This window comes from Lepisma saccharinum, chromosome 1 (genome assembly GCF_977018435.1).
Source record: "Lepisma saccharinum chromosome 1, izLepSacc3.1, whole genome shotgun sequence".
Classification (NCBI taxonomy): domain Eukaryota; kingdom Metazoa; phylum Arthropoda; class Insecta; order Zygentoma; family Lepismatidae; genus Lepisma; species Lepisma saccharinum.
The window spans coordinates 66,456,480-66,474,972 of NC_139229.1; the positions used below are offsets into that span (position 1 = coordinate 66,456,480).

The 18,493-nt window shown below is 37.5% G+C and overlaps 1 protein-coding gene across 3 annotated transcripts in view; it reads right to left on the reverse strand.

Annotated features, from left to right (window-relative positions):
• The window catches only part of LOC145996041 (protein rolling stone-like), a 115,125-nt gene that overhangs the window by 21,541 nt on the left and 75,091 nt on the right, over nucleotides 1-18,493 (reverse strand). The window contains exon 1 of one of the 3 annotated variants that reach the window (XM_083132262.1): nucleotides 7,957-8,070. The exons of 1 other annotated variant lie outside the window; for it this stretch is intronic. The gene's annotated coding sequence lies outside the window, so the exon portion shown is untranslated. Of the gene's footprint in view, nucleotides 1-3,761; nucleotides 3,783-7,956; nucleotides 8,071-18,493 lie in introns of those variants that run through there. One more of the 3 variants, XM_083132267.1, reaches the window with a different exon arrangement.

Genomic DNA, 18,493 nt, shown 5'->3' on the forward strand with positions numbered 1-18,493 from the left:
TTTTGCATTCAACCGAATGTATCAGGTTCAAGTCCTGGCCTATACATTGGTGTTCCTTTTGTAAGTGTCCCTTCATAAATTCCATCTAATCACCATTCATCCTCCACATCACATTTAATATAAAATGCATGTAAAACTAACAAAAAAAATACAAAAAGAAATAAAGGTCTGTAGAGATCTGGTAAAAAAGTATTGTTGCCCCCTTTTTTGTAGAAAAAGATGCCCTAGCCGAATTAAGACTCTCAGAGAGGCAGAGAAGGCTCTTTTCAGTTCTCTGCTAGGTTCATCGGTGGTGATCGCTTCATTTTTAGACGTGTGGGTCTTATTTTAGACAATATTTGGAAGTAACAGTTTTTCGAGTAAGGGTAACTAATTTTTTCAAACTACAAACTGTAACGTGGTACTTTTTATGTAACTAATGTTTGCAGTATCGACAAATGAACAAAATTATAGTTTGCAATTTTAATCTGTATAGGCCTATATAAATTTGTTATGACAATTTTTGCGTCACCTTAATTTTCATTTAGATTTATTATGATTAAAACGAAAATGTTGATCTTAGATTGTACCAGTAAAGAAAAGGACAGCCCTCTTGCAGTTCATACATACATACATTACAACACGTTCTATGAATTGAGTAACTCTTAAGTTACTTTTTGAGCAAGTAACTGTAGCGGTTTTTTTCTTTTTTTTATTAGAACTCTGGGTGGCGGGCAATCGTCCCCTCCGGGGTAGGGGGACTACCAAAGACCTTGAGTGATGGGTTATTCTCGGTCCAAAGGGTCTAAAACTGTCAACGCGGGAAAGCCATCAATGCAATTAACCACGATTCACGGCCGTCGGGGCTTCCACTTGCAAAGCAAAACTCCCACCAGTCGCAGATTTCTTTCCTTTGTCTCTGCTGGTGGACATTCAACACAATCAGCACCAGACGCGTGCACACGAAGCCAGATGTTCGCCACTTACAAATCCATTAATCTCGAGACACCGCCAGTGATTTAGAAGGCTCCGGAGAAAAATGCATGGGAGGAACAAGTGTCAGCAAACAGCTGCGGTGTTCCCGCCGAAAAATCTTTTCGCACGCATCGCTCAGCTTGCCGCCCATACCGTCAAGGAGCATGTTGATTTATGGGGCGAATCCCAGGAATAGTTTCTTCAAGTTCGTTGTTGCTATAGCGTTTGGATCTGTAAATAACGCCGCCACTTCGACCGCAAAAGCAACCCGTTACTTTGTCATACAATAAGGACACTTTACACGAGCATCACATGTGTTCTATATAAAGTGCAGAAGTTCAGAATAACACCACAAAGCATGTTTTGTCCTGGGCAAGATAAATCTTCCAGTTCTGAGTTTATCAGTTATAATTAGGTAATTATTGTAACGCGGTATACGTCACTCCTTACCTCCGTTCAGTTACAAGCAGTGGCAGCAATTAGGGAGAGCTTGGGTGGGGGGGGGGGCTCAGGTTTGGAACCCAATCGCCGCCACTGGTTACAAGTAACAAACCGAGTCTATGACCTGCTACACAGGGAGCACCTGCTTCGGTTAGTCAAGAAAGAACTTTATCTGTTGTGAAGTCATTATACTGGAAACTATGAGCATGCGAGTCATACGGAAATGTAGCACATTCTCATTAATACGGCTCATTTGCACATGAATTTGTTATTTGAAGGGCTCCGGTGTAAACATGGTAAGTGGCATTTTAGCAATTTCTTAAGAAAAAAGTTTATTAGAAGCTATACTGTAGAGAAATTGTTTTCCTGTTGTGTTTACCAATTTCGGAAGGCTTCACCGAGTCCAATGTAAATTACATGACATGGCAATTTGACTAAAATTGAAGGATTGCACATTTTACTTTGTAACTCAAAAATGACCAAAATGTCACTTACCATGTTTTACACCCGAGCCCTTCATTTTATGTTGCTTTTCTGCCACTTTTGGCTAATTGCGATGAGGATGAGTGATGATGACATTAAATTGAGGAGACCTTCACAATTAGCATGAAGGCCGGGACTAGAACCCTCGAGCCTCGGACGCGAGATCGAAACTAAACCACTTTTGCGCACAACACGATTCCAACTTCGTGCTCTGACGTCAGAAGCGGAATGCCTACGTTATTAGGTTAGGTCTGTTTACTGCAAAGAGTGTGCGAATGAACGGGGGGATGCCGGGGATTTCCCCTCCCCCACACAACAAATTTTATCCCCGGCAAAAGAAAATTATTTTTATCCCTGCCGGGGATATTTTTATGCCTCTCAAAGAAAATTCAAACATAGCAAGCAAAAGAAAAACATAGTATATGCTTCAGTAAGTAACAAACAATTGAAAAATCATTCGCGTTCATTAATGGTCCAGTTAAATATTTCCCCATCGAAAAGTATGCAGCATTGTGGATATTTTACATGTATTACAGTGTGCACAAGAAACTTGTAGGTAAGTTAGATGGACGTTAATTTTGAACTTGGCAATTTAAATTTGATCAAATTTTCGGTGTTGCTAATTCGATAGCTTTCTTGCGTACGAGTTTGGGTTTTCTTAGAATGTAAATATATGTACTAAGTGCTTCTAAATGACGTTTAAATGTTATAAGTAAATGTCATAAGATTTAATGGCCAGGTCATAACCAGGCAATAGTTTAGTTTGCTGCCTGGGAACATACACAAAATTTGCTTCCCCCCTCCACAAAAAAGCCCACCTCCCGAAATGAAATCGCAAATCAGTGATCCCCCCCCCCCCAAAGCAAGAACCTTGATTCGCAGTGACTGCAAATGTATTATTTATGCTAAGAGAATACGCCTAACTTAACAATTTAGGTATTTAACCTAACAATGCGAGTATTCCGCGGTGACGTCATAACGCAAGATTGGAATCGCGTCATGCAATAAGGGAAAGAGACCCCTTTTTCGCCACCGAGGTGCCATTCCGTTAGTTGTAACAAACTTCGACTGAACCTGACACCTACGTACGTACATGCTCTACAACCATAGGAGCAGACTTGGGAGGGCAAGGCACTTTATCCCCCCCCCCCAATTCACATAGGACACAATATTTATTTACATATATAAATTATTGTTTATTCTGATCTTGCCCCCCAAAATTTACCTTACCCCCAAGAATGTATCTTAAGCTGGCGACTCTGGTTACACCCACCCATCACACGCACCATTCTCAGCCATTGCTTTACCTATACGGTTTCCGAGAAAGGCAAAACAGACATTTTCATGTGTAAGATATAAGGTTAGTGTGAATGCTTTCACTTCTTTCAACGTGTTTTACAAATAGAATTATCAACTCCTAGTTTGGACCTAAATCACGCTTCCGGAGCAAACATTTGCTGGACGCAGTTAACTTTTAGGTTTCCTTGAAAGCGGGCTTTACCGCTTACAACAAACTTCAAATATTAACGTACAGAATAATTCTAATGTAGTAGATTAAAAATGACAAAAATAACCTCTAGTCCAGTGTCACACGGGAGGCCTAGGTTTGATTCCCGGTGTGGATGATCTTAGATGTAAAGTCTTCGGACAATATTCCTCCATAAAGGAACCTTTGGGTAGGCCTACTGTTAGCTAGAGCGCGGTATTGATCACATCCCCTACTGTACGGCCTAGATCGAGAATGTGTAATGTCCTACCTCTATATCTCCTGTGTGTGTTCATGGCACGCTGCACCTTTTTAAAAATAATGAATAACGTAAGGAAATTTAGAGTACTACATAGTCCAGTGGTAAGTTAAACACAGGACAGAAAATAATACCTACCTTTACGCCTTTTTGGAGCTGCGGTGGTCTAGTCAGTATGGCGTCCCGACTGTCACGCAAAAGACCAGAGTTCGATTCACGGGGTGACTGATCTAAGGTAGGAATTTTCCCGCCCTTGTCTCTGCATAGAGCGGCTCCAGAGTTCACCCAGCCTCAAATAAATGGGCACCTGGAAGGTAAAGGCCAGAGCATGATGCTCATCACATCACATCCACAAATGACCGAGATCGAGAATATGTGGCGCCCAACCTCCACATCATGTGCCTTCATGACACGGGGAACTGGCCCTTTACTTTACTCCTATTTATAGCAAGATAAAGCTAATAATATCTCAATAGGTTATTTTAGAACTACGGTCAGTGTAACAGAAGTATAAAATAATTTTTACGTGCCCTATAAAGTAGCTAAAATCAATCATTTTCACGTGAAAAGTACAAGGAAGTTCAGAAATTATTTAGGACATGGCCACAGAACTGTGATGTAAAATTTTACAATTCTCCCCGTTCCAAATATACTCATGTTCCCAAAATGGACTCCCATACATCCATTGTCAAAGGAATCTCTTCTTAAATTCATTCTTATTACACGTCCGAGATAATCGCAGGGCAATTATAGCCACTCACTGAAGAAAGTGCTTTAATAATGGATACACCATCGGCTTGCGAAGAATACAATCAATACAGGTAGTAGGATGATCTGGTGGCGTGATCCGCCGAGAATCACACCACTGAAATGGGTCGAGCTGGTTGGTCGTTCGTTTTCCAGCTGACCTATCGGACGCATGCACGCTCCACTTGCGGAGTGTGGGTGGCGGGTTTTGACTTTTCTTGAATCGTACGATTATTACAAGACATTGCACGAGACCTCCCTAAGAGGGAAATTATATCTGATTGAAAATAACGCTGCAAACTCACGTTATTCACGCTAGTTGTCCTTATTTTTGCCCATTATTGGGCTTTCTGTTGGCAATTCAGCTGGCAATGGATTGATTGATTGTTTAAAATTATGACTACTGTACCCACTGGCGTACGAAGGATTTCATTGGGGGTGGAATACGGGGACACAAAGTCAGTGTTGCCAGAATCAGCGAGCACATTTTCACCTCTGGTGAAAACAAATTGCGATCACAGAACATTTACTTCTAATATTTTCACTGACCCATAGAAAAACTTCAATTTACAATTTATATATGTTAAAAGGTAAAGTGCTCCCCTGTGCTTAGCACTACGCCACTCCGGTCGTGAGTGGGGGTGATGTGATCAGCATCACGCCCCCTTCCCCTGACCGCCTTTACACCTGACCCCCAGGTGCCCATGTCATTCTACGCTGGGTGGGCGCAGGGGCCGCTTCCAACGTTAGAAAAGTTCCCGGATTTGAACCGGCCGGGGATCGAACCCGGGACCTTTAGCATCGTAGTCAGACGCGTTAGCGACTGAGCCACCGCGTACATATATATATATAATACACACATACATACATATATATATATATATATACATATACCATATATATACATATACATATATATGTGTGTGTGTGTGTGTGTGTGTGTGTGTGTGTGTGTGTAAGTATATATATTATACACACACACTATGAACAAGAAATTGGATTTCATAGTTTTTCAAAGGAGAGGAATTTTTGTAAACTGCCTGGCTGGCGCAGGCCAAAGGTCCAGCGGAGCTTTAATGTTTCAGGCAGTTTCAAATTCCAAAAATGATTTTTTTTATGTCTGAGCGCAGTTTGTAAACTTCCCCATAACCTTGAAAGTTTCTTTTGACAAAGTGAGTAAACGTTAAGAAAATAAAATAAACGTTAAATGTGAGAAATACAGAAAAAGTAGGTTTTCCGGATATTCACTCATCTGGTGTATCGAGTTTGAAGTCTCTCCCAGAAGATATAATTATAGTTTATGATTATTATTATTATTTATTACATAAACGGTCTGACTCCCCTGAAATATCCGATAAAATAATGTAATTAGAGGTGAAATTGTAGCGTTATTTTATTACAAATAATAGTATTTTCTGCGATTTATAGGCTGTCGGTTGGAGCAATTAACTGTCACGTCCAACAAAATAACGATGGGAGAATGTTTTCATAAGACGTTAGAATCATTTGACTGCCGTAACTAAGGATGTTCGGGACGGAAATTTTTTGGTCCGGACGCGATTGGGAAGGACTTGACGTTCGGGACAAAGAATTCTCCATTCCAGACCACGTCGTGAAATTTTCGTAAAGTACAGAAAGACCAAGAACTGTTCATCAACAAAGTGATAGATGTTTATGGAAAGGACAGGCGAATCCAGTTTCCATCTAAATAGTACACTAGTCTGAACTTTAATACAAACGCTAAAATATTTTCAATATCGGAAATCGTCTATGTGCGTATCTGATTTTCTTTCTACTATTTAGAGTTTTGCAGATTGACCACAGAAGAACTGTCTGCATGTGTGGATCTTCTATTTCAATATTCGCAGCGGCAGCGCACTCAAGTTAGTGAACATCAAAATCGGTGGTTTGTCCCTACTTTGGGGAGTACTCGTTGAAAAGTTGTGTAATTTACTTCCCCATATACAATTTTTTGCATTTACAACAGCACTGGTTCTTACGTTAGCGTAAAGTAACAATTAAGCGCTGCAAGGTCGACCACATGTTAATTGCGAAATCTAAGTAATTATCTGCTGTCAGAGGGGTTATACTTTAGTTCTGATTTGGAGATTTAGTGATATGAGGTCATTACTAAAAAAAAAGTAAAATCTGGACTTTTCCAGAAACAAGCGCGGACGAAAAATATATATATATATATTACACATACACACACTGTATATAAAACTTAGATACACACCTGCTTCTCTGCATTACAAACCTTATATTTTAATGACAAAAGTACATTGTAGACTATACCATACAGGAATGTCTGGATATATATATATATTTTCCGGCGACCTAATCAAGAAATTGCCACTATCCAAGGTTTGGGTCGTATTCCACGTTAAACTGTATAGCAATGAACTAGTATGGAATAGTTTTTGGTTATGCAGTCTAAATTAACACATTGACCATTTTAGGTTTCTGGCTAGCAGAAGGGTTTCAATTTTTTTCCTGTCAATATACAGGTAGGCAAGTACGCTCGTAAAATACATACGTACGGTAGGACAAAAGTAGGTGTAGAGTAAATATTAAACTAACTAAATGTCTATCTGGAAAGAACCATCAATTAAATGTTCATAAAATCTATTTAAATTGATAAAACAATTATTTATTACTTTAATATTATTTATTACCATTATCCCATCACAAATACATTATATACTGGCCCTTCGTATGTCCCCCCCCCCTCTTTCTTTTACGCAGGCTCTGATCAACCACCCAAATCCATGCAATATCTTCTCGACATTAATATTTGAAGCCTACAAGATGTTTCAGACCTAAATTCCGCGCCTTGTCTTCCCAATTACAATACCGTGTTGGATGAGGAGGGATACTTAAACTCTGATTGCCCTATGCAGGGATTTGGGTATCAGCACGGATCAACACGTGCGCTGTTAGCAGCTGCTGTCTGGCAGCTCTCTGAACACTCATTTCTGTTTCCGAAAGGCGTAACAGTCTGTGGGCGACAGTGGTGTAACTGTATTTTAATCGCACAACTCAAGACATCCTGCTCCAACAGGAAATATTTATTTTAGTCTACAGATTCGCTATCTGTAAGCTTACATTTGAATTCCATGGCTTACGGTACATCGCCTTGAAATCGGGGGTGAAGGCTTTTTATTATTATTATTTATTTATTTATTTATTCATTCCAGTTTTGGGGCACTTAAAACTGTAGGGCTACGGCCGGTGCATATATTTTCGATAGTCAAAGTCAAATTCCAGGATATGTTGACAAAGTGCACGTCATTATTCTCGGTCAGTATATTTTTACATCCAATGCACTTACCCGGAGTAGATTTTCAATGGTGTGAATTAGATACTGTAACAATCTGCCTCGTTAAATGATTTGTTTCAATTCCAGAACTTCATATTGCTCAAACAAGTGGATGAGTACGGTGATTGGCAATTTGAGCACACGTATCCTTGCACTTGGCTGTACATTCGTAAATTTGTCTAGGTGGATAGAGTATTTGATATCTAACTTTGCTAAGGTACTCACGCCTGATGAACTGATGTAGGCTAAGAACGAAAATATCTATACCTTCGAATTTCGAAACCAGTTAATTACGAATGAGGATATGAAAGGCTTTTTTCTTTACACAAACGTTCCTCGATACTTCCTGGAAGACAGACGTTTAAACCTTAAATAACATGTTTTTTTATCATGTCCCGGTTTTCATACAAAGGGAATGAAAATATCCCATAGACTTCTACTTAACAGAGTAGAAACTATGTGCTTTTGTTTGAAACCGACCCGGGCAGATAAAAATATGGCGAAGTTTCTCGCATTCTGAATTGAATCCACAGGATGAACCATTGTGAATTTCAACACGTGAAACACATCCTATATTAATTTAAATTTTGTATTTACTTCTTATTTCAGTGCTATCAGCGTGATAGCACATATGCATGGTAATAAAACTAAGTATACTTTAATCATCTGTAAATTTCAAATTATAACTAACTCTCTAGCCTTCTTAAACCCGAAGTTTCATGGCTGCAGTAACACAGGCCTTCCATCTGTTCCTATCTTGAGCAAGTTCTATAGCCTATACTCTTTTCCATCCCTACCGATTTCCTTTAGGCCTATCTCAACGTTGTCCCTAAATCTTCGTCTTGACCTTCCTAGAGGTCTCCTACCATCAAGTTTCCAAACAAGAATCCTGTAAACTCCTCTTTCCTCTCCCATTCGTGCCACATGGCCTGCCCACCTAAGTCTTCTTGATTCAATTATTCTAATATCTGGACATGAATACAAATTATGTAGTTCAAAATTATGTAACCTCCACTTACCTGTCTACTCATCCCTTTTAGGTCCAAATATTTTCCTAAGGATCTTATTTTCAAATACTCTCATTTTATGTTCCTCTTTCAATGTAAGGGACCAAGTTTCACACACATATAATACTACAGGCAAAATTACTGTTCTGTATATTTTAACTTTTAATTTCTTAGATATTAAACGAGAAGACAAAAGTTTATGAAGAGAGAAGTAACATGCATTTCCTGAATTAAGCCTGCTTTTTTATTTCCTCTAACATAATTTGCACTTGTTAATATTACTCCTAAGTATTTGAATTTGGAAACTGGTTCAAACTAGGGATGGCCAGATCCGGATGGTTCCGGATCCGTTTGGCCTTCCCACATGAGCGCTTCTTTGGAAAGTAAGAATGTGTTTATAACATATTGTTACCTCCTAATATACATATATATATATACGTATATACATACACACAGATATATACACACACATACATACATACATACATATATATACATACATACATACATATACACATATATATATACATACATACATACATATACACATATATATATACATACATACATACATACACACATATATATACATACATACATACATATACACATATATATACATACATACATACATATACACATATATATACATACATACATACATATACACATATATATACATACATACATACATATACACATATATATACATACATACATACATATACACATATATACACACACATATATAGTGTGTGTATGCGCGCGATTTGTAATTAATACACTTACAAGCAGGGACGTCGTTAGGGGGGGCCTGGGGGGGCTTTGGCCCCGGCAGTTGTAACTGGCCCCCGTAAACAAAATTTTGATCGATTAAAAATTATCCTAAATTAATACTACATATTATTTTCTGGTAAATTTGTAGCAGAGTTGGAAACACTGTTCCGAAGAAAATCTTCGGAAGCAAATGTAGGATGCTACGCCCTTATGTAATGGGGGGGGGATGGGGGGCTTTGGCCCCGGCAGTTGTAACTGGCCCCCGTAAACAAAATTTTGATCGATTAAAAATTATCCTAAATTAATACTACATATTATTTTCTGGTAAATTTGTAGCAGAGTTGGAAACACTGTTCCGAAGAAAATCTTCGGAAGCAAATGTAGGATGCTACGCCCTTATGTAATGGGGGGGGCCCTTCTTTTAATATGGAAAAGGCTTCTTCTTTTAAATGGCTTCTTTTAAAAGGCTTCTTCTTTTATTATCAAAAAGCTTCTTCTTCTTTAAAGGGCTTCTTCTTCTTTTAAAAGCTTCTTCTTTTAATATGGAAAGGCTTCTTCTTTTTTGATTATCGTAAGGCTTCTTCTTCTTTTATTATCAAAAGGCTTCTTCTTCTTTTATTATCAATTTCTTCTATGAACAAAATATATGCATGTCTTCTTCTTTCTTCTATTTACAAAAAATAGTCATTCCCTTTTTATTCATCGCTGTTCTTATTTCCTCTATTCATATCAATTCTTATTTCTTCTTTCAGCAGCAATTCTTATTATCTTCTATATTCCGCCGAGATATTCTTATATTCTCGATAAATTCTTCTATTTATTCTTTCCGCAGCAAATCTTATTTCTTCTATTCTTCTTTGCCACTGGAAAAGAATCTTATTTCTTTCATTTATCGCAAATATTTCTCTTTACCGTATCTCTTCTCAATAATTATAGACAAATCATTATGCTGCATTCCTTGTAGAGAATTGAACCAAAGCTATAGAGGATTCTTAGGAGCGTCTAATCTGACAACAGCGCCACCTCCTATTTAACGACCAAAGGGGAATAACCAGGATCGCTAATAGCAAGCGCTGCCAATGGCCCAGTGCGACTAAGAAAAAGCGCAACCGAAAAGTGCTTCGGGGCGTCTAATTTGACAACAGCGCCACCGGGGACAAACAACCAAAACACTGACGATGTTCTCCTCGTCAGGAAAATAAAAAGAGATTGAGATACATTTCTGAATTCATTTGCTCACTTAATAACTTTCCTAAACGTTTCATATGCGGCTATATTCTTAATTCTTCCAAATTACTATATACATCATTCTATTTACTTCTATTATAGTATTTGAACTCTTCTTTTATATATTTCTCAATTTACTATAATATATATAATCCCTCTTCTCCGCTCCAAGTTTTTACAATGAGCTCTGATCCTCTTTATATGGCGTGCTGCCATCTCTTGTCGATTCCGAGAAACCATTCCTCCTTGCAACATTCATTGTGTCGTGTGAAACTGGCACGTGACACAATATCCCCCTCCTTGAGGATAAAAATTTATATATTGGAAAAAATCTTTTGGAAATAGATAAATTTTTCCACTTTATCTACATCTCGTTTGACTTTTCTCATTGGTTCACATTTCTACAGCTTACATTGCTTTTCACTTTCACTGTGAAATTATATCTCCTGGCATGCAGCATTTTTCTCATCTCTCGATTTATCTCTTGTTTCTATTTTCGTTTCTAGATATCTTATCACCGTTCCGGAAATATTCGTGACATCTTAAGTTATTTTAAATACAAAATATAATTCTTCAATAGTTCATCTCCTGCAAGTCTGCTCGTCTAATTTCTCCAAGATAGTTTTTACCTGACGATGTCCTGCCAAAATAATAATTTTCGTTTCACCCTTTTCTTCTTTCAGCAATCTCTCTACAGATTAGCAGTTGGCTCAGATTTTTCGTTTCAAAGAATTCTCTCTCTTTTCTAAGTTGACCATCTAAGTGTTTCTATCAGCTACAATAATTCTTCACATCAGCCTTAATTTCATATCAGCATGTATCTAGATATATTTATTTTCTGGGATTACAACCCATTCTCGGAATACAACCGATTCTTTAACTTCTGGGATTACAACCCATTCTCGGAATACAACCGATTCTTTTTTAGCTTCTGGGACTACAACCCATTTCATTTGCACTTTTCTAAATACACGATGACTTTTAATCGTCTAAGCTTAGAAAGAATTCATTTTACTGATACTGTTCGATCTTCTATATTGTCTTCTCCTTTTTCCTGAGAGTTTTCTTCATTATTAACTTCCTTCTGTGCCTAACTGTTCTCTTCTTTCTCTTCTGTTCGTACGATTGAAAAGTTTACATCCATTTTCCATATTGCTTTCTTTGGCATCTCTTCTTTTACAGGTTTGATCTTTCACTATCAGTCTCATTGTTTAATGGAGTGGTGACATAAATTAGCATTCATTATTCTTTCTTTAGATATAACTTGCAGAATAGATTTTCCTCCAACGATGACTATCATATCTATATATCTTCTTACAGGAACTAACATTAAAGAACTAAAATTTTCTTCCTTCAAATAGATCACTAATAATTCCACGAATTTTTCTTCTGGTAAACTGGAACTTTTTCAGAGAACTTTATTAATTCTAGAAACGTCTGCTTGCCAGTCTAAATAAGTCATAACATCTCCTTCCTTTGCACTATTCGGTCATATTTGTTTCTTCCTATTCTTTCAAATACTCGATGCTTGTCACTATCTTGTTTTCTTTCTCTTCCTCTTTTTCTTCTCTTTCTTTTCTTTTCTATTCTTCAAGATTCTTCTTCCTCCTCTTCCAACTTTCTTCCAATAAAGAAATTACTTTCATTTCTCTCTTCTTCCAATCTGGTTTCTGCCAAGATTTCTTCTTATGTTCTACATCTTCATAAAATGCATGCTCTCCTTGTCTTCTCCGTCTCGTCTTCTTCTTCCTTCTCTTTGGCGAAGTAGCATCAAAATCCATTTGATCTATGTCGACCCTTTTTAGCATATTATTAACTTTCTTCAAGTTCTTTTCTATTTTTAATTTCTTTTTCTTCTTCTTCCATGTCTTTACGTGAATATATCTAAATTTCATTTTAGTGTTCTTCCATCTTTGTTTACATCGATCTATGTCAACCCCTCTTGCCATATTCTTAACTTTCTTCAGGTTCTTTTCTATTTTTAATTTCTTTCTCTTCTTCTTCCATGTCTTTACGTAAATATATCTAAATTTCATTTTACTTTTCTTTCTTTGTTTACATCTTCTGCTCGGATTATGCTTATTTTCTTCCTCCGTCAGAGACTTGTCACCGGAACTTTCTTCTATCATCTTCATTTCGACATTGATCTCTTCATCATTACATTGACAACTAAATTTTTCATCTCTTTCTATTCCTCTTTCTTCTTCTTCTATTTTCTCATCTTCCTCTTCCTTGACCTCTTTAAGTTCCTGAGTGTTTTCTTCTCGTAACTTTATAGCTACTTCTTCTATCTTACTGTCATGCTCATCATTGAAACTTTCCTCTTTCATCTTCCAACTTCTATCTTCTATAAGGACCTTCTCTTCTATCTTGTCCTCATTTTCTGCTATTCTGGAAACATCTACTTCTGTCTTGCTGTCATTTTCTTCTGCTCTTGAAACGTTATTTCTGTGTTGTCTTAGTTTTCTTCTATTCTGGAAACATCTACTTCTGTCTTGCTGTCATTTTCTTCTGTTCTTGAAACAGCTAATTCTATTTGAGATTTATTTTCAATCAGCTTTTTCTCCAAATTTTCGTTTCTTTGTTTATTTTCCTCTCTGAGATTCGAAACCTCCTCTTCTATTCTTCTATTTACATCAAAACTTGTACTCTCGATTAACAACGTTGTTTCTTCTATCTTGCTCTCCAGCGACTTTCTATTTCCTTCATTCAATCTCAAGAACATTTCGTGGGTTTCGGACCTCGAAGCTTCCAATTTCCTGCTATTTTCCTCGAGCCTTTCTTCCATCTTTTTATTATTTTCTTCAAACTTCTCTTCTAACTTTCTACTATTTTCATCTATCTTTTCTTCAAACTTTCTTTCTAATCTTCTGCTATTTTCTTCCATTTTCTCTTCGAGTCTTCTGTTATTCTCTTTTGCTTCTCTGTTATTCTCTTCCATCTGTGTTTTTAATTCTCTTTCTAATATTCTGCTATTTTCTTTTGCTTCTCTGCTATTCTTTTTACTACTTTCTTCTATCTGCATCGATAACTTCTGGAACATTTCTATCATGTTCACCTCTTCTGTCTTCTTTGGTTTTTCCTTCATTTTCTCTTCTTCCTTTTCAGTTTTCTTCTCTTCCTTTTCATTTATCCTTTCTTCCTTGCAATTTTTGCATACGTAATCTCCTCTTTCACATATTCCTATGTACTTTTCTCTTCTTATCTTCTCACATAGCCAATGTTTCATTTCTTTGCATGAGCTGCATAGGATAGTTTCTTCCTTATTTCCCTCTTCTCCACAGCAGTTTAATATTTCCTTTCTTTCTTCCATTTCCTCCATTATAGTTTCTCTGTTCTCGCCGTCAATTTTATTTTCTTCCTCCATTTTGGCTTTCTTCCTTTTTCGCTTTCTTAGTCACAATTCTGCTAGCCGCAACGTTGGTCGCCACTAATGCTACGCCCTTATGTAATGCCCCACGTTAGGAGCGCCACTAATGCTACGCCCCTTTTGGGTACGTACTTAAATGTTATTTACCACAGCTACAGACATCTTAATCTCAGGGGGATAGGTTCTTTGTTTGAGAATTCCAAATAAGAAAGCGTTTTATAGCCAAGAGGATATAGTTAAATGCGGATCTATATTCTGAGAACTATACAAAATACAGAGAAAATATATATATATATGTATAATCGACAAGGCTTCTTCTTCTTTTCTTCTTTTATCATCAAAAGGCTTCTTTTATCATCAAAAGGCTTCTTCTTCTTTTAATATGGAAAAGGCTTCTTCTTCTTTTAATATGGAAAAGGCTTCTTCTTCTTATATGCATGTCTTCTTCTTTCTTCTATTTACAAAAAATAGTCATTTCAATTTTATTCATCGCTGTTCTTATTTCCTCTATTCATATCAATTCTTATTTCTTCTTTCAGCAGCAATTCTTATTATATTCTATATTCCGCCGAGATATTCTTATATTCTCGATAAATTCTTCTATTTATTCTTTCCGCAGCAAATCTTATTTCTTCTATTCTTCTTTGCCACTGGAAAAGAATCTTATTTCTTTCATTTATCGCAAATATTTCTCTTTACCGTATCTCTTCTCAATAATTATAGACAAATCATTATGCTGCATTCCTTGTAGAGAATTGAACCAAAGCTATAGAGGATTCTTAGGAGCGTCTAATCTGACAACAGCGCCACCTCCTATTTAACGACCAAAGGGGAATAACCAGGATCGCTAATAGCAAGCGCTGCCAATGGCCCAGTGCGACTAAGAAAAAGCGCAACCGAAAAGTGCTTCGGGGCGTCTAATTTGACAACAGCGCCACCGGGGACAAACAACCAAAACACTGACGATGTTCTCCTCGTCAGGAAAATAAAAAGAGATTGAGATACATTTCTGAATTCATTTGCTCACTTAATAACTTTCCTAAACGTTTCATATGCGGCTATATTCTTAATTCTTCCAAATTACTATATACATCATTCTATTTACTTCTATTATAGTATTTGAACTCTTCTTTTATATATTTCTCAATTTACTATAATATATATAATCCCTCTTCTCCGCTCCAAGTTTTTACAATGAGCTCTGATCCTCTTTATATGGCGTGATGCCATCTCTTGTCGATTCCGAGAAACCATTCCTCCTTGCAACATTCATTGTGTCATGTGAAACTGGCACGTGACAAGGACAGCAAAATTCCACCCTTTCCTTGCTTACCAGATTATAACCAAGGTCATAAAATCTGCCTGCTTTGAGGTTATTACCCTTGTCCTAAGTTCCTGGAAACCAGAGATCCAACCCTTTTGTTGCAAATGACCCTTCCAATACAGATGGAATCAAAGACTCCGCCGTGGCCGAGCGGTCAACAGTAGGTGGTCGAGCGACATAGGTTATGGAGAGAGTTCTCCAGTACTGACATTGTTCTGAGATTTAAAATTGCTCTATGCTTCAGCTTCAGAGCCAGAGATTAGCTTTGTGTTCTTGCTTGCGAGGAAGGTCTGCTATCGGGTTCCTACGGTCACTGTGTATTTGTTCGTGTGTGGGAAGAGTTCTAGCGTTGTTGTGCATTTCCATCTTGAATGGATAAATTTATCAAAACCGGATATTTTAAAACTATCTCAAAACATGTGGAAGATGACGGCAATGAAGAGGGTGTTGGTCCAAGTTCTGACGTTCCAAAGTTAGACAAAACAAGTGAATGTACTAATGTGAAAACAATTACTGATCTTGAGGTAGATAATCCTAGGCAACCACTTTTGCAAAAGTATCCAAATACTACGTTCGGAAAGCGAAAGCGGTCATTTCAAAAACACTGGTTTGCATCTGCGCCGTGGCTAGAATATAGTGTGGAACTTGACGCATGCTTTTGTTTTCCATATTTTATCATTAAATATATATATTGTAATTTGCAAACCAACAACAGTATTAATTTTAATGTAAAATTTAGTTCAGAAACTGACAATATATATATGTTGATATTAATGTAACATTTACTTGAAATTGAAAGAAATGATTGCGTCAAATTCTGAGCAATGGCAAAATATGATCTAGAATATACTTATGAGGGTAAATTCTTTACATGGTCAGGAGTTAAATTAAAAACTCCCCCCCCCCATTTTAATTCGAACACTGGATGTACTTTGATTTTCGTCAAAGATATGCAACGGTGATACAAGAAATTAATGAATTGACAGTAACAAAAGACACGCCTGCCTGTCCAGGGGAGGACATCGCGTAGTGGTAATGTCGTCACCATATAATTCCATATATATCCTTGGTTCGATATCTAGTGGACGCGCATAGTGGTTCGGATCAAACTTTAAACTGTACGTCCAGTCCCGATTGGCTTCCTATTTGTGCATGAAGAGGACATAGAACATTTGGGGACAAAATCGTAATTCGGGAGCTAACGTGCTCAGCCACTGAGGCGGCTAAAATTCGATAGGTTTCCATTTTGGCTATTTTACCTTTTTTCCTACCTCGTAGGTTAATTTTTACGACAAGTCGATGTGGATTGATGAATGATGGACGGATGGAAAAGTGATGGGAGCATAGACAAACAGAATGAGTCACCAATGGCTGGTGGAGGTTTGAACATGGTATCTCTGATTTCGTAGCCCTTTACGCTTACCTCTCCGCCACGAACACTGGAATAAATTAAATAAGTAATGCCATCGTTTAGAATGAATGTCAGAGAGTGGAAGCCGAGATAATAACATGTACACTAATGCATTGTTGGCATTGCTAGCAGATGTTAACGGTCTACCGATACCTTGCAGAGCGGAGAAATAATTTTTACCTATATTTGCATTGTTTTAAAAAATATATACAGCACTGACGAACGAAGGAACAAAGCTAATCTCCACTGTCTAGAGCAGGGGTTCCCAAACATTTTCGTTTCACGGCGCCCTTCGTGTTTCAAGATTTTTCCACAGCGCCTAATCTAGTACTTGCTTTGATTGACTGAATTGATGTTTTAAGTCCATGCATAGTAAGGCTAATTGGGACTGGACCTACAGTTTAAAGTGGGATCCGAACCACTATGGGACTCCACCGGGTAACGAACCCGGGGCCCCTTAATTACAAGGTGGCGAACTCTAACACTACGCCACCGGGGAGGCCCTATCTAACACTTGTAACGCTCTGTTAGTGTGCTTACGTTGCTTGCCTTAAGTTAAAAAATAAACTTGTTTAAAATTCAGAAAAATTGTTTATGTAACAAGTACAAAATAAGAACATATATTTGGAACAATCATATCAATGACTGAATTTCATTGAAAATATTGGAACATCACGCGGCGGCCCCGTAAGCCTACCAGGGCGCCGCGGCGCACACTTTGGGAAGCACTGGTCTAGAGATTAAAATTTCTGTAAAACTGAGTCCTAGGTTTGAATCCTGAAGGATATATTATTTTCTTTCATTATTACAATAACTTGTCATCGTAATCAAAAATAGTTTAAAGTCCATTTTATGCTCAAATATATTAATTGGAACTGGATTTATAATGTCATTTGGACTCCGACCCATTGTGTAATGCGCCTCCACCGGGACTTGAACCTGGCACTGTTTGGTTATAAGGGAACGTGGTAAACCACACCTGGAAGGCCCGCCGTGGTGAACGTGTCGTTATAAGAAATGTGCAATATAAAGCAAAAGTGTGAATTTATTCTTGGGAATGTTAAAAAACAACAAGAAAAACCAGAATATTTGAGTCGCTAATAATATTCTGCATATTACATATAATTGTGATGGCAGTTTGCGAGTTTTCCTTCATTAATTGCCATTCATAATCGTCAACATTGCGATTAACTAAAAGTAACAAAAAAGCGGTACAAAATTTGAAAAATAAAATTACATAGAATAAAAGTAAATGGCAATTAATGAAGGAAAATTCACAAATGAACTGAAAAGAAAGGTAATAACAAGTTGATATTTACTACCTACTTTTGGGCTTTTTGAAGTTGTCATTTTTGGCGCCAATAGCATGGTTTGTGGCTATTATAAACGCGCTCCCTACTGATAACACGAACTGAGACAGAAATAAACAAAGTGTGAAAATACCTAAGTCAGTGTCTTCATGACACTTGTACAAACCACCAACGTCGTTTTGCGATAATGCAGGGTGCAAGTTTAGAGGCGCACAATTTTCGAAATTGGCGCAAGAAAAGTGGCACGCGTCCTATTTTTCCTATTACATCTCGAGGCATTGGTGTACACATGGGGGAGCTGATGGGGCTACAACTCTCCCGAAACTTTGAGAAAAACAAAATTTTGAAATGAAAACTAAAGAACTCGGGGAAAAAACA